Source organism: Triturus cristatus, chromosome 6 (genome assembly GCF_964204655.1).
Source record: "Triturus cristatus chromosome 6, aTriCri1.1, whole genome shotgun sequence".
NCBI lineage: Eukaryota > Metazoa > Chordata > Amphibia > Caudata > Salamandridae > Triturus > Triturus cristatus.
The window spans coordinates 678,503,004-678,515,113 of NC_140589.1; the positions used below are offsets into that span (position 1 = coordinate 678,503,004).

Below are 12,110 nucleotides of genomic sequence, written 5' to 3' on the forward strand. Positions count from 1 at the left end.
TACAAAGTTCTGTACTGTTATGGGCGAGTTGGTATACTACCACGATATCCTCAGCTTGGCTTAGTAAAGGTTAAATCATGGAGCAAGTAGAAAGTAACGCTGCCTGTAATGAAAGACGGTGGGCTTTTGTAATGTGTTGCATGAGCACTGTTAGAATATGCTGTTTGGACTATCACATAGTGTACAATACACAGATATGCTATTTTATGTACATATATGCTGCGAAGAAAAATGAAAATTAATAAAATTTTGTTTAAAAAAAAAAATTAAGAAAACCTATAGTACCAAAGATGGAAAGATTGCATGCAATAGATTATACTGGTTTGGATTCTTTTAGAAATGGCTAATTCTTGTATTTGTGTGCGAGTATAGAACTGAATACTATCCCCATGCTCACTTACCCATACCTTTTCCCTGGGCTTTAGATTACATTAGTTAAAATTGATGGTACAATTGAAAATTGTTTTAACGCGTTGGGGTAAAGAAGCATTAGTTCTGCACCACTTATGAGGAAAAGAGGTGGCACACAGTGCACCACCAAAAGTGCCATTTAGAAGAGAATTTCAGAGGCCTCATGACACTCCCAAATATCCCTTCACAGGCAGGAGCATTTATACACAATACCCACCAATGAGGGGATACTTGACCACTCTTTAAAATGTTGTTTGTTCTGTTAGAAATTAAAGATGAAGAAACAGTTTCAGACAGCAGCTAGGTTTTTCTTAGAGATGCTTTCCCCAGCACATATACAATTGGGCACTCATTTCCATGTCTGCTTCAGGTGCACAGAATTGATGGTGAGCCATGGCGCAGATATAAAGAATGTTCTTCCTCCATAATTTTCCGCAAAAGGAGCATGTAAGCAGAAGTGACCTGAGTAAAGATACAATTTGTTTTACTGACTCAGAATGTTTATATTGTAAATGTATTAATTTGCATAAGTTAATTAAAACCATTGCATTACAATAAAATAACATTTACAAAGGAACCATTGTTCGTGAAAGTTAAAAGTTCAGATAAGATGCAATTGTGTAATGACTGACTCAGAATATAACTTGTGAAAGAAAACTGCACAAAGAAGACAAGGGAAGAAATGTTTCGTTGAGGAAGCTTTGGGGTTCTCAAAGACTGATAAGTTGAAAGACCTGTTGATTTCAGCACATTGTAGTTTAGCAATAATTTGTATACATCTTGTGTTGGGGCTGTGAGCTAAGGGTTGAACCCAGGCTCTAAACAAAACGTTATTTACAGTCCAATACCAATAGCACTAGAATAGACTATTTTATAAAGAGAATGTGCCCAAAGAGTACATACATCTGACATAGTCAGTGATCTCTTAATCTCTTATCTCTTGAATCAAGCATTGAATATATAAAAGCAATGTTCTTGCTTTTATATATGCAAAAATACTAATAGCAAGGTCTCCCAGCTGGGGCACAGGAGGAACTTTCACATCAATCAACAGTCATATTAAGGTGTCTGGAGGGGAGAGACAATTGTTTCAAGGTCAGCTTACCTTGTACCCACGTTAGGAAGACAAGATGAAATTTCTCAAGTTAGAGTAATAAAATGAACAAAGCAATGACTTTGTGGACAACAACATTGTTTGAGTATAGCTGGGCACACATCATTGCTTAGATGGACACCAGATTTCATGTTTATAAAGACCCAAGGATGTACTGATAAGTTATGTTACTGGGAATTTACAGATTGTGACACCAATCGACTTGGAGCACCTTGGTGCTCGAATCAACATGCAGGGGCATATGTACAAGGACTGCCGAAAAGTTAGCGACAGTTTTCTTACCGCTGTGTACCGCTGAAAACCATTGCCTTGTTAGCGACGTATGTACAAGACATCGCTACATGACGATAGCATCAGGGATCAGCAGTGAAAACTGCCGCTAACATTAGCGTGATGGCGATAGGAATACCGGCGTTAGCAGGCTAAAACCAACCAAAGGCCCATCAATGGGAAAAAAACGCACGTTAGTCAGCCCAACTTGAGTTTTTTTTGCCTCTAATGGAAAAAATAGCCTATCAGTCGACTTCTATAGAAGATAGGCACAAAAAAATTAAATGCAGAATGGAGCAGCCAGGGCCAAGTGCAGCACACATCAACAACCCCTTCAAGCCACCCAACATCCAGGATGACCAGGATGAGAATCTGGGTGCATCGCTGCACCTGCGTCTGGAGCCTGGATGCCTCGCTGGACCTGCGTCTGGAGCCTGAATGTCTCACTGGACCTTCATCTGGACCCTGGATGCCTTGCTGGACCTGCGTCTGGAGCCTGGAGTGGGATGCGGAGGAGCTGTGAAGTTGATGAGTCGTGGTGGTAGACATTGAGGCACGGCGATCGCCCGTACTTGGTGGTGAAGTCTGGCCGGTCGCATGGAGAAATGTTGCTGACTTGTGTGAGAAGACTGCCTTGCGCCCTTTGGAGCTGTGAATTGTAGAGGCGCTCCTGCGCACCAATGTAGGGAGGTCTGCATCGCATACTACGATCCACCACTACACCGGGGTGCACAGAGAGGATTACCAACGGTGGGCAGCACCTCTCTGCATCACAGGCCGGATGAGGTTGTGCTGGCCGGACGCTGTGGAGGGTGAGGACCCTGAGCTGCGCCAAACTTTTGCTGTGGGAGCACTGCAAGTTCACGCCTAAGGGGGCCCTGCTGCATCAACTGCATCGGGAGGTTCATCAGCGGACTTGGCGGCGACTTCTGTACCCACCTGGCTGAGGCTCCTGCTGGCTGACTCACAGATTTGGAGAGATTTTAGCAGATTGCACCACAATGGCAATGTCCAGGTAAGGAGAAGGTGGGACACGTAGTGGAGGAGGCCCGGGGCTCGAGTTGCCCAGACCTAGCACCAGTAGATGACGCACCCCCAGTGTCGACTCATCCGCTATGGTGGAAGAGCGGTGCCCCCCTGCTTCCAAGCAGTGTAAGAAGAGGAACAATCATCACATGATGATACCTTCCTGATGTTTTCATGCCATGTTTCCTTTGCTAGGGCTGCTCCACTCACGGAGCATGGCAGGGGCGGAGTGGCATGCCCACTCAAGTGCGCAGTGACTGTTTGATCGGCCCGCTCAGGCCGCATAAAGCAGTCATGCGTACTGTCCTGTTTGCAATGCAGGCTGCATTACAGCCTGCATGGAGAACATGGCCCCATTTCCAGCCCCTGGCTGAACACCTCGGCCCGGCGCCAAAGACCAATCCCAACCACGCATTGCAGCATTGTGATTGGCTTAGGGGAGGGAGCCTGGTTGCCTACTTCCTGTCCCTAGAAGCAGACTCAGGAGATCAGGAGCAACAAAGACACAGGACCCAGCCTTGAGGTAAGATTTCTCTCGTTTAAATATTTACAACACCCGTTCACACACAACCCCCCGGGTCCAGGCCCCATCCAGTGTTCTTTCTGGCGTTTCCCACCTCTCAGCTGTCTAGTCCCCCCCGCAGTGCTTCTCAATGGCGGCCGCTGTGTGGACAAGCGCCACGGGCGTACCACTGGTGTGCCAAAGGTATATATGGAGTTGCAATGCATACCATTATATCGCATTCCATTACAATGCTTAATAATACTAGGCATACTGTAGGGAAGGTGTTGGATTACAGAGATGTAAACATTACTATTCCCACTTCAGTGTGTGCAACCCTGAAACTGACCCCTGCATCCCAAAGCAAACCCTGATCCCTAAAATTCATCTTTGAGCCCCCAAAACACACCCTAAAAATCATATTTGACCCAAATGCACACCATGCACACCCTAAAAATAATATTTGACCCAAATGCACACCCCAAATTTCATATTTGACCCACATGCACACCCCAAATTTCTTATTTGACCCAAATGCACACCCTAAATGTTATATTTGGACCAAATGCACACCCCAAATTTCATGACTGACCCCAAAACACACCCCAACTTTCATATTTTACCCCGTAATACACCCCACATTTAATCTCCGACACCCGAAAGCCATACCCTCCCTAAAAATTAAAAATACCTCATTACTGACCTCATAATGCGTTGTAATGGAAGGCGATGTAAAGGCACCTGCATGGTTGGATTTGCGTTCTAAAGGCATTACGATGTAATGCCTGTGTTGTAACGGACGTCTCCCATTCCAACGGCAAGCCATAGGCAATCCCGTCTGCCCCTGGACTGCGCTCAGCACCAAGGACCCTTCCTCTCAGACACTCCACCCCTACAGCGCCAGCACCCTCCTCGCCATCAACCCTGGACGCCACATCGCCTGCCAGGACCAACATCTGCACTGGACCGGACATTGCCATTCCCATCACTGACGGCTACTAAATCACCCACAAGGACCACCCCGACTCTCCAGGAGGAGGCATTGCTATCACCTACAGAAGCACACTCCGACTGACCAGGCACTCTAATGACCCAACAGTGACCATGAAACACCTCACTTCCAGATCCAGACCAACCCCAACCCCTTCCTCTGCGGCACCCTCATCTGCAGGCCCCCCGGACCATGGACACCCATTCTCCGATGCCATTGTAGACCTCATTGCACACCAGGCTCTCCCATCCACAGACGACATCCCACTCTGCGAACTCAAGTTCCACCTGAACAAGCCCAGTTACCAGAACACTACCCCCTCCAGGAGTAGCTCCCCAACATCAGACTCAAGCAGCAAGTCACCACAGCAAGCCACATAGTAGGACACACGGTCGAGCATGTCTCCTCCGCCATCGAGACCTTCAACTACAGCCACACCACCGGACTCTCCTGGACCGACCATCATTGTATACATCACGCCTTCACCATGCTCACCGTACACAATCGCCATCATCGCCCCATTTCCCAGCTGGATCAAGGCCACTGAAGTACGTCTCGTCAACTCCCTCAGCACCACCACTCCGCCAACACTTACAGATGATGACACCGCAGCTCACAACCGCCACCAATGGATCTCCAACTGCGCCAACACCCGGGAACCTTACGTCTGCATGATAGCAGGCATAAGGGTGACGCAGTGCCACAGGGATAGGCTGGCCCCATGCATTGCTGGAATTGCGTCATGGTTGTGACACGACTGCAGCAATGGATGACTTTAGTGCAGACAGGTACATCAGGAATCCAGATGTATCTGTCATTACTTGTGCCATGGAGCGCTGTCCAGTAAATACAGCGCATCCTTGGTGTCTCAAGAAGGTGGTAGTGACAAGTGTTCCAATGCTGTCTTGTCACAGCGCTATTTTCTGATCTTAAAAAACTGCCTCTAACTGCAGTTAGAGGCAGTTTTTTTGGTCCTCCAAACTTAAGGAATCCCCTTGTACATATTGTGAAGTGTGGTTAACGGCTGTTTTTGCACGAGAACGCCTCCCTTGTATGTCATTATTGCTAACAGAAGTGGCGATCTTTAGAATGGACGTTTTTGCCGGAAAACTACCGCTAACAAAGGTTAGTGGCAACTTGTACATATGGCGATAAAAATATCGCCGCAAAACCATCGGAAAAATGCCGCTAATGCGGCGTTAACTCCTTGTACATATGCCCCACAGTGTCTTATTGGCATTGACTCTTGACTACATACATTTAATATATGGTATCTTAATGAAAGGTATTAATAATTTCCTGATATTCAAGTAACATGAAGATATGTCAAGGTTAGTTGGACATTGTACTGAGATGGACACCATAATTGGAGGCTTCACAGCTTCCTTGCCTCACTCTTTTACCTAAGGAACCGGTACCCGAAGATGAACAGTAAATCAGGGATTGAGCCCAGGATGGTACAGTTAGTTGAGAGCGAGCAACACATGACCCAAGTGACTTTAGGAGCAGAGGAATTTGAGGGATACAGTGCGGGTGCATGAAAAACATTATAGTACAGTTGTTCACTTGCTTCCTCTCTATACACATAATAAGAGAGAAATCCAATAAAATGTGTTAGGGGAAGTTCAACTTATAATAATATAGTGATCAGCCTTCATTAAAAAAAGTGGTTAGATGGATTTGGTAGAGTCTGTCATGAAATTCCCACCTTTAAAACCACCTCCACACAGAGATCATTCAAAAAGCTTTGCCTTATTTGGTAGAGCAGCATCGACTTGCTACGGTAAATAAAATGATAAGATTCAACTAATATTATTTAGCTCTATATAAATGTTGTAAATTGTGATTTGATAAAGTGAACTTGCACAGACTACAGGAATACAATTAATGAGTAAATATAAAAAAATTTACACAATTATGTGCCCAGCACATCCCTCTACTATATACACTGTGAAATACCAAAGGAAAAGAGTGGGCGGATAGGTGAAGACACCTGTGGGTAGAGTTTCAGGAATAATGAAGGATTATGCATAACATAGAGAACCATTTGTGATTGACTGCCCTATTTGTAGAGTAAAACATTCACCCACAAATTTCTTGTTAAAATAAATAGCAGATGATGAGTTGACTTTAATAACTCTAAAGACCGCAACCAACACAATCAAGGCAACTTCAAGGTCATAGGTCTTAGGTATAAAACCAGATTTTTCCAAAGCTGCAGAGTGATGACAGAAAAAGGCCTCCCATCAAGACATGCTTGGATAACAGGGGAGCCACAAAACCTAAGCAGTAACCCAAAATGAAGAGACCGTTAGAGCACGTCAAGGGCATCTTGCTGTGATGTACTGCAATGGCAGTACTGTGAAAATAAATGTGGCCCAATAACACGTTATTTAGAGCAACTGTACTAATAAAGCCACTTATGCACATTTATTACTACAGGGTAAATGCCTAAGTTGAGCTTATTACCACAGTACAGCAAAACTCATCTGTGATAATACACTTTTTCCAGCCTCACAGATTGCATGAAATAAGTAATTTAAATAGGAAAAAACTCTTCTAATAGGCATGGAAAGCCCACTGTTGATGCATGCATCAGTAATAAATGTGGTTATTGGTTGGGAGGGGTGGAAGCTCTACTCAGGTAACAACCACAATCCTTGTCAGGGTGAACCACAAAAGTCACTAAATGAACCAGTGCTTAATCCTCGTTTAGCTTGGCACAGAAGCAGGCAGGCTTAACTTAGAGGCAATATGTAACGTATATATGCAGCACACAAAGAGAAATAAAATGAAAACACAACACAAAAAATCACAACCCAATGAATAGAAACAGAGTAAAGTTTAATAAATAAAATGATACCAGAGCGACAAAAATCCAATCAGTAGAACCAGAAATATTAGATGTTAAACCTTTAAGTAAAAATAGCACAAAAAACCACAAAGTGGCACTAGTGGTCATCTGGTTATGCTAGACCAGGGATAAGTCACAAGTCAAATCAATCACAGTGGAGTACAGGTCGGATACAGGGACCATATTGGTACTGCTGAAAGTTACATTCTAAAATCCAGAGCAAAAAGTTCCCTTCTCGTTGAAGGAGGCAGCGAGTAGGAGGCTTTTGGTGCAAAGGGCACGTTGAGTGCCGCGGAAGGTCATTGCTGTAGCGCAAAGATCTGGTTGTCGGTGGAGCTTTGCATTGGCAGTCATCTCAATCTGTCATTGCTGTAGCACAAAATTCAGGTCTTCCATTGCTGGTTGCCGCTGTAAGCGTGAAGAACAGGTTTCACCGGAGAGTCATGCTAGCAGTCACCACTGGCAACAAAGTTTGGACACTAACAGGCCCACTCATGAGGAGCCCAAATTTCAGCATTTTCACCTTTTTTTCTTAGAGGAGCTTCCACTGATGCCGGCCAAGGGTACAGGACCTAAGAGACTCCTCTTAGGGATTAGGACTCACTCCAGCAGAAGCAAGCACAAGGCCTCAGGCAGATCCAGGCAGGTCAAGTTGCAGCTAATCAGCTAGGCTTTTGCAGGGAGGTCTTTGAAGCTTGTTGATTCCCTGTAGTTCACAAAGAAGGTCAGCGGACTGACCCTTGGACTCACTCTGAGTAGCCTGGGATCAAGGGAAAGCACAACCCCTTTGCCAGGAAATTGAGGGACTCCAATTAGAACTAAAATATACACATACAACACACCAACAAGGACACTTATTGGACCCCGTATTTTCAAACTGCCAAGGGCTGACAGTTGAACGTCCAACAGTGGTCCCATGGTCAGACCACTATTCAGTGGCATTCTCCATCCCCCTTACAAGACTGCCATCAGCAAGAGACCCGCCATCTAACAGCAGGCATAGCAAGTGGATGAACTTTAAAGAGAGCAGCTTTACATAGGACCTGCTAGCTAATCCCCCCTCCCAAAATACAGATATCAATAAGGCAGGTCAAGAAGTGAACAACTGGATTACGGAGGCATTGAATGTGATAGCCCCATGGTCTACTAGCACCCCACACAGACGCACCAAGAGTGCGCCATGGTTCAACCAGGATTTAAGGATGGCAAGAATGGCATGCAAATGGTTAGAACGCAAATGGAGGGTGGGCTTCTTTTACTCAAGCAAAGTGGTCTATAAACTGAAGCTAAGACACTACCATGCACTCATAAAGAAAACACGGGCTGCCTACTACACGGAGAGAATTGAGAAAGCAGATAACTCTGCAAGGGAACTTTTTGGTATCTTTCAAGAAATATCCACACTGGAAAGAACAGTTGCACCAGCACCTTGTTCAGAGGAGTTATGCAATCAAATAGCAGACTTCTTCGCAGAAAAAGTATCCAAAATCAATGACACCTTCCCAGATGAGGCACGGAATGGACACATGAGACACAATGAACAAACAAGAGACTGGGGGGAAAACAGTATTTCACAATTTTCTCCTCCTTCTCTAGAAGAGTTGAAAAAGGTGGCATTACGAATAAAATCAGGCTCCCCCGAAGATCCATCAACACCGAAGATGATCTGCACAGGCATAGAGGTGATTCTACCCTATATCCAACAGTTGTTAGAGACCTCCTTGCGGGTAGGGAAGGTCCCTGACATGTGGAAGCGAGCAATTGTTCGCCCACTGAAAAAAAAACCACAGCTGATGGGAATGTAATGGAAAATTTGCGACTGGTCTCATTGCTCCCTTACTTCTTTAAAATTGATGAAAAAGTGGTCTATATGCAGCTGGGGGCACACATAACGAAACATGACCTGTTACATCCCACACAATCAGGTTTCAGAACAACCTACTCAACTGAGACAGCTTTGCTGTATGCTACTGAGGCAGTCCGTAAGAGAGTGGATGAAGACCTGACAACGGCACTGGTCCTTCTGGACCTCAGCGCAGCTTTTGATACGGTGTCACATGAGCTGCTAGTACACCGACTCAGGAGGGGGGGTGTGGACGGGGCTGCCCTGAACTGTCTAGTCCCTTATCTGCTTGGCTGCAGTTTTCAGGTGTCACAGTCTACGTATACTTACAAACACATCAAGTTAGCGCCGGGGGTGCTGGGGGGCTCAATTTTGAGCCCCACTCTGTTTAACCTTTATGTCGCCCCCTTAGCTGAAATTGTAGAAAAACATGGTGTCACAATAGTGTCATACACAGACGACACACAAGTTGTGGTCACCCTAGCCCCGAATTCAACATCAGCTCCTAGTAGATTTGCAGACTGCTTGAAAGATCTAGCCGGGTGGATGACAGATAACTGCTTGAGACCAAATGGCAATAAGACGGAGTTATTGATAGTCGGGAACATGCCATCCATTTGGTCCTCGGCCTGGTGGCCAACAAGTTTAGGACCAGTCCCTACCCTAGGACGGAGGTGAAGAACTTGGGAGTATGGATAGACTCCAAACTTTCCTGCGAAGCTCAGATTAAGAGAGTTGCAGGCAGGTGTTTCGGAATACATAGAATTTTAAGGAAAGCCCTAGACATTTTACCACTAGCGGCGAGAAAAACCCTGACCCATGCACTCATCATAGACAGATTAGACTACGGAATTATGATATACCTAGGTGCAACCAAAAAGGGACTCCAGAAGTTGCAATCCGTTCAGAAAGCAGCAGCCTGCTTGGTTTTAAACCTGCCAAGATGGGTATCCTCAAAGAATGCACTGGATACATTACACTGGCTGCCCAGCCAGAAACAAATTATATTTAAGACATTATGCACCAGTCACCGTATTTTGCAGGGCAGATGTCCTATGTACTTATGTAATATTATAACCCTGTATAATATAGAAAGGCACCTGAGGTCTACGGGGACACATCTGGTGACAGTCCCGAGGATAAGGAAAGCACAAATGGGGGCCCGCTCTTTTGGCTACTTGGCAGCAAAAAGTTGGAACTCCCTACCCTTGTCCCTTCAGGAAGAACCATCAGAGAGACTCTTCCGTAAAAAATTTAAAACGTGGCTCTATACACAATAGGAAATGACTGCTTTAGGTTCCTGAGAGGTACTGATTTCCGGAGTTGCAGGGAGCTATTATAGCGCGGGGACACACCAGTGGGTGTAACCAGGCACTCTACAAATGTAGACATAACATAACATAACATAAGGCTAGCAGGTCTGAAATTATTTCCTCAAACAGCAAGGCAGTCCTTTAAGCAGCAGGGCAGTCTTCTGGCAGCAGGATAGCCCTTCATGTGAATCTTCTAAAGGTCCAGAAGTGTTCTGATGAGAGGCTTTGGAAGTCGAATATTTATAATATAACAAAAGAGAGAGAAAGGGATTTCACAACTAAGTTGTAAGGGGTACTCTCAGTCCCCTAAGGTATACAAAATAAACAAAGAATGGGGTATCCTTAAATGATAGGAGGTAAAAACCTTCTATCTGTTAGAGAGTTCACAGAGAAGTAAAAAGAGAAATTATTTCTTTTTTATGAAACCCCTCACTCACCAACCTAGTTGGTGACGTGCTTCATCATCGGGGTCCACCCGGGCAGCCGAATACCACCCGGGTGTGCTTCAACGCCTGATTACAGCGGAGCAGGTTTGTTATTATGGCAGTACGTGTAAGTGACGTGTGTGAGTGAGTGAAATAAAGTTAAAAGTAATCCTACTGTACTCCCTAATGAATTTAATATGGAGCAGCAGGGTCACAGTTAAAAAAGTGGTGAGGTGTAATACTGATGTAGGTTTGATTTGACCTAAAGTATTATCCAAAAATTGATGGTCTACATGTTTCAACCTTTGAGTGTAGTCACAGGTTTTCGTCAGGACCTATCGACACACTGGGTGGTCTACACACACTAAGGTGCATCCAACCCTGGAGCGTCTGTGTGCCACCTACATATACTTGCGAAGGTGGTAAAAGGGTTCAGGGAGTCCTCTGCGTACAGATGAACCTGAAAAAAGAACATACAGTTCTGGGCAGTGAGAAAATAATCTATTTAAAATTAGAGTGAACAGTGCCCATTTCCGTGTGAACTCTCATTTTTGCGCATATAATCACCACATTCTGAGTTATACGCTCCGGTAATTGCCAGTGATTATTGGAACCGAACATCCGTTCCATATTATGCGAAATTAGCATCAACCCACTAAATCGTTGTGGAAGTCGTGGGTGTCTTACGGCTACACAGCAATGGTGAGCATACTTGATGTGTAATTCTACAGAGCGGCCAGACGCACGTGAAAAAGACTCTATTTGTGACATGCGTACGCTAAGGAAATTATTTAAAAACAGAACACGGTGAAAATAAGGAAAAGACTCAAAACTCACTCGCGATTCTTAATCGAATCGTATCATGGGCTCATAAGGGAGGCAGACGGTGCTGCGTTACTGTTGGACAAAAAGCACAAAACACGGGCGGCACTGGTCAGAACACTCAACTCTAAGTGCCTCACGTGTGTATGGCCACCAGCTCTTCCCTCCACACTCTTACCTCGGCTCACCGACTACCTGCCACAAACCTGCGGTGCTTCCCCCAGGCGCCCGGATGTTACTGAATGGGCAGCAAAGCTTCAACTAAATACTCCTCACTTCCTGGTTAAACGTCACATGACTAGTGGGCGTGGACTGGAGTGAGGAGACAATTCTTAAAGGGACAGGTCGGTTTTACCGGGGAATGGCTAGTCAAAGGTGAGAAGATAAAAAGGAGTCAAGAGTGATTGTTAAAAAATATATTTTTTTTTTACATGGAATAGGACATTCAACACGTAGGAGGAATGCTCCAAAAAGGAAAACAGTAGTTCAACTAAAATTACATGGCACATTGAGGCTACTTGTTCTGCACAGAGTTCCAA

At 45.1% G+C, this 12,110-nt stretch overlaps 1 long non-coding RNA gene across 2 annotated transcripts in view; it reads right to left on the reverse strand.

Annotated features, from left to right (window-relative positions):
• Positions 1-736: 736 nt before the first annotated feature.
• LOC146817724 (uncharacterized) overlaps positions 737-12,110 on the reverse strand; it is a 370,549-nt gene continuing 359,175 nt past the window's right edge. For both annotated transcript variants that reach the window (XR_014962571.1, XR_014962572.1), the window contains exon 3: positions 737-873. This is a non-coding gene — a long non-coding RNA (uncharacterized LOC146817724). The remainder of the gene's footprint in view (positions 874-12,110) is intronic.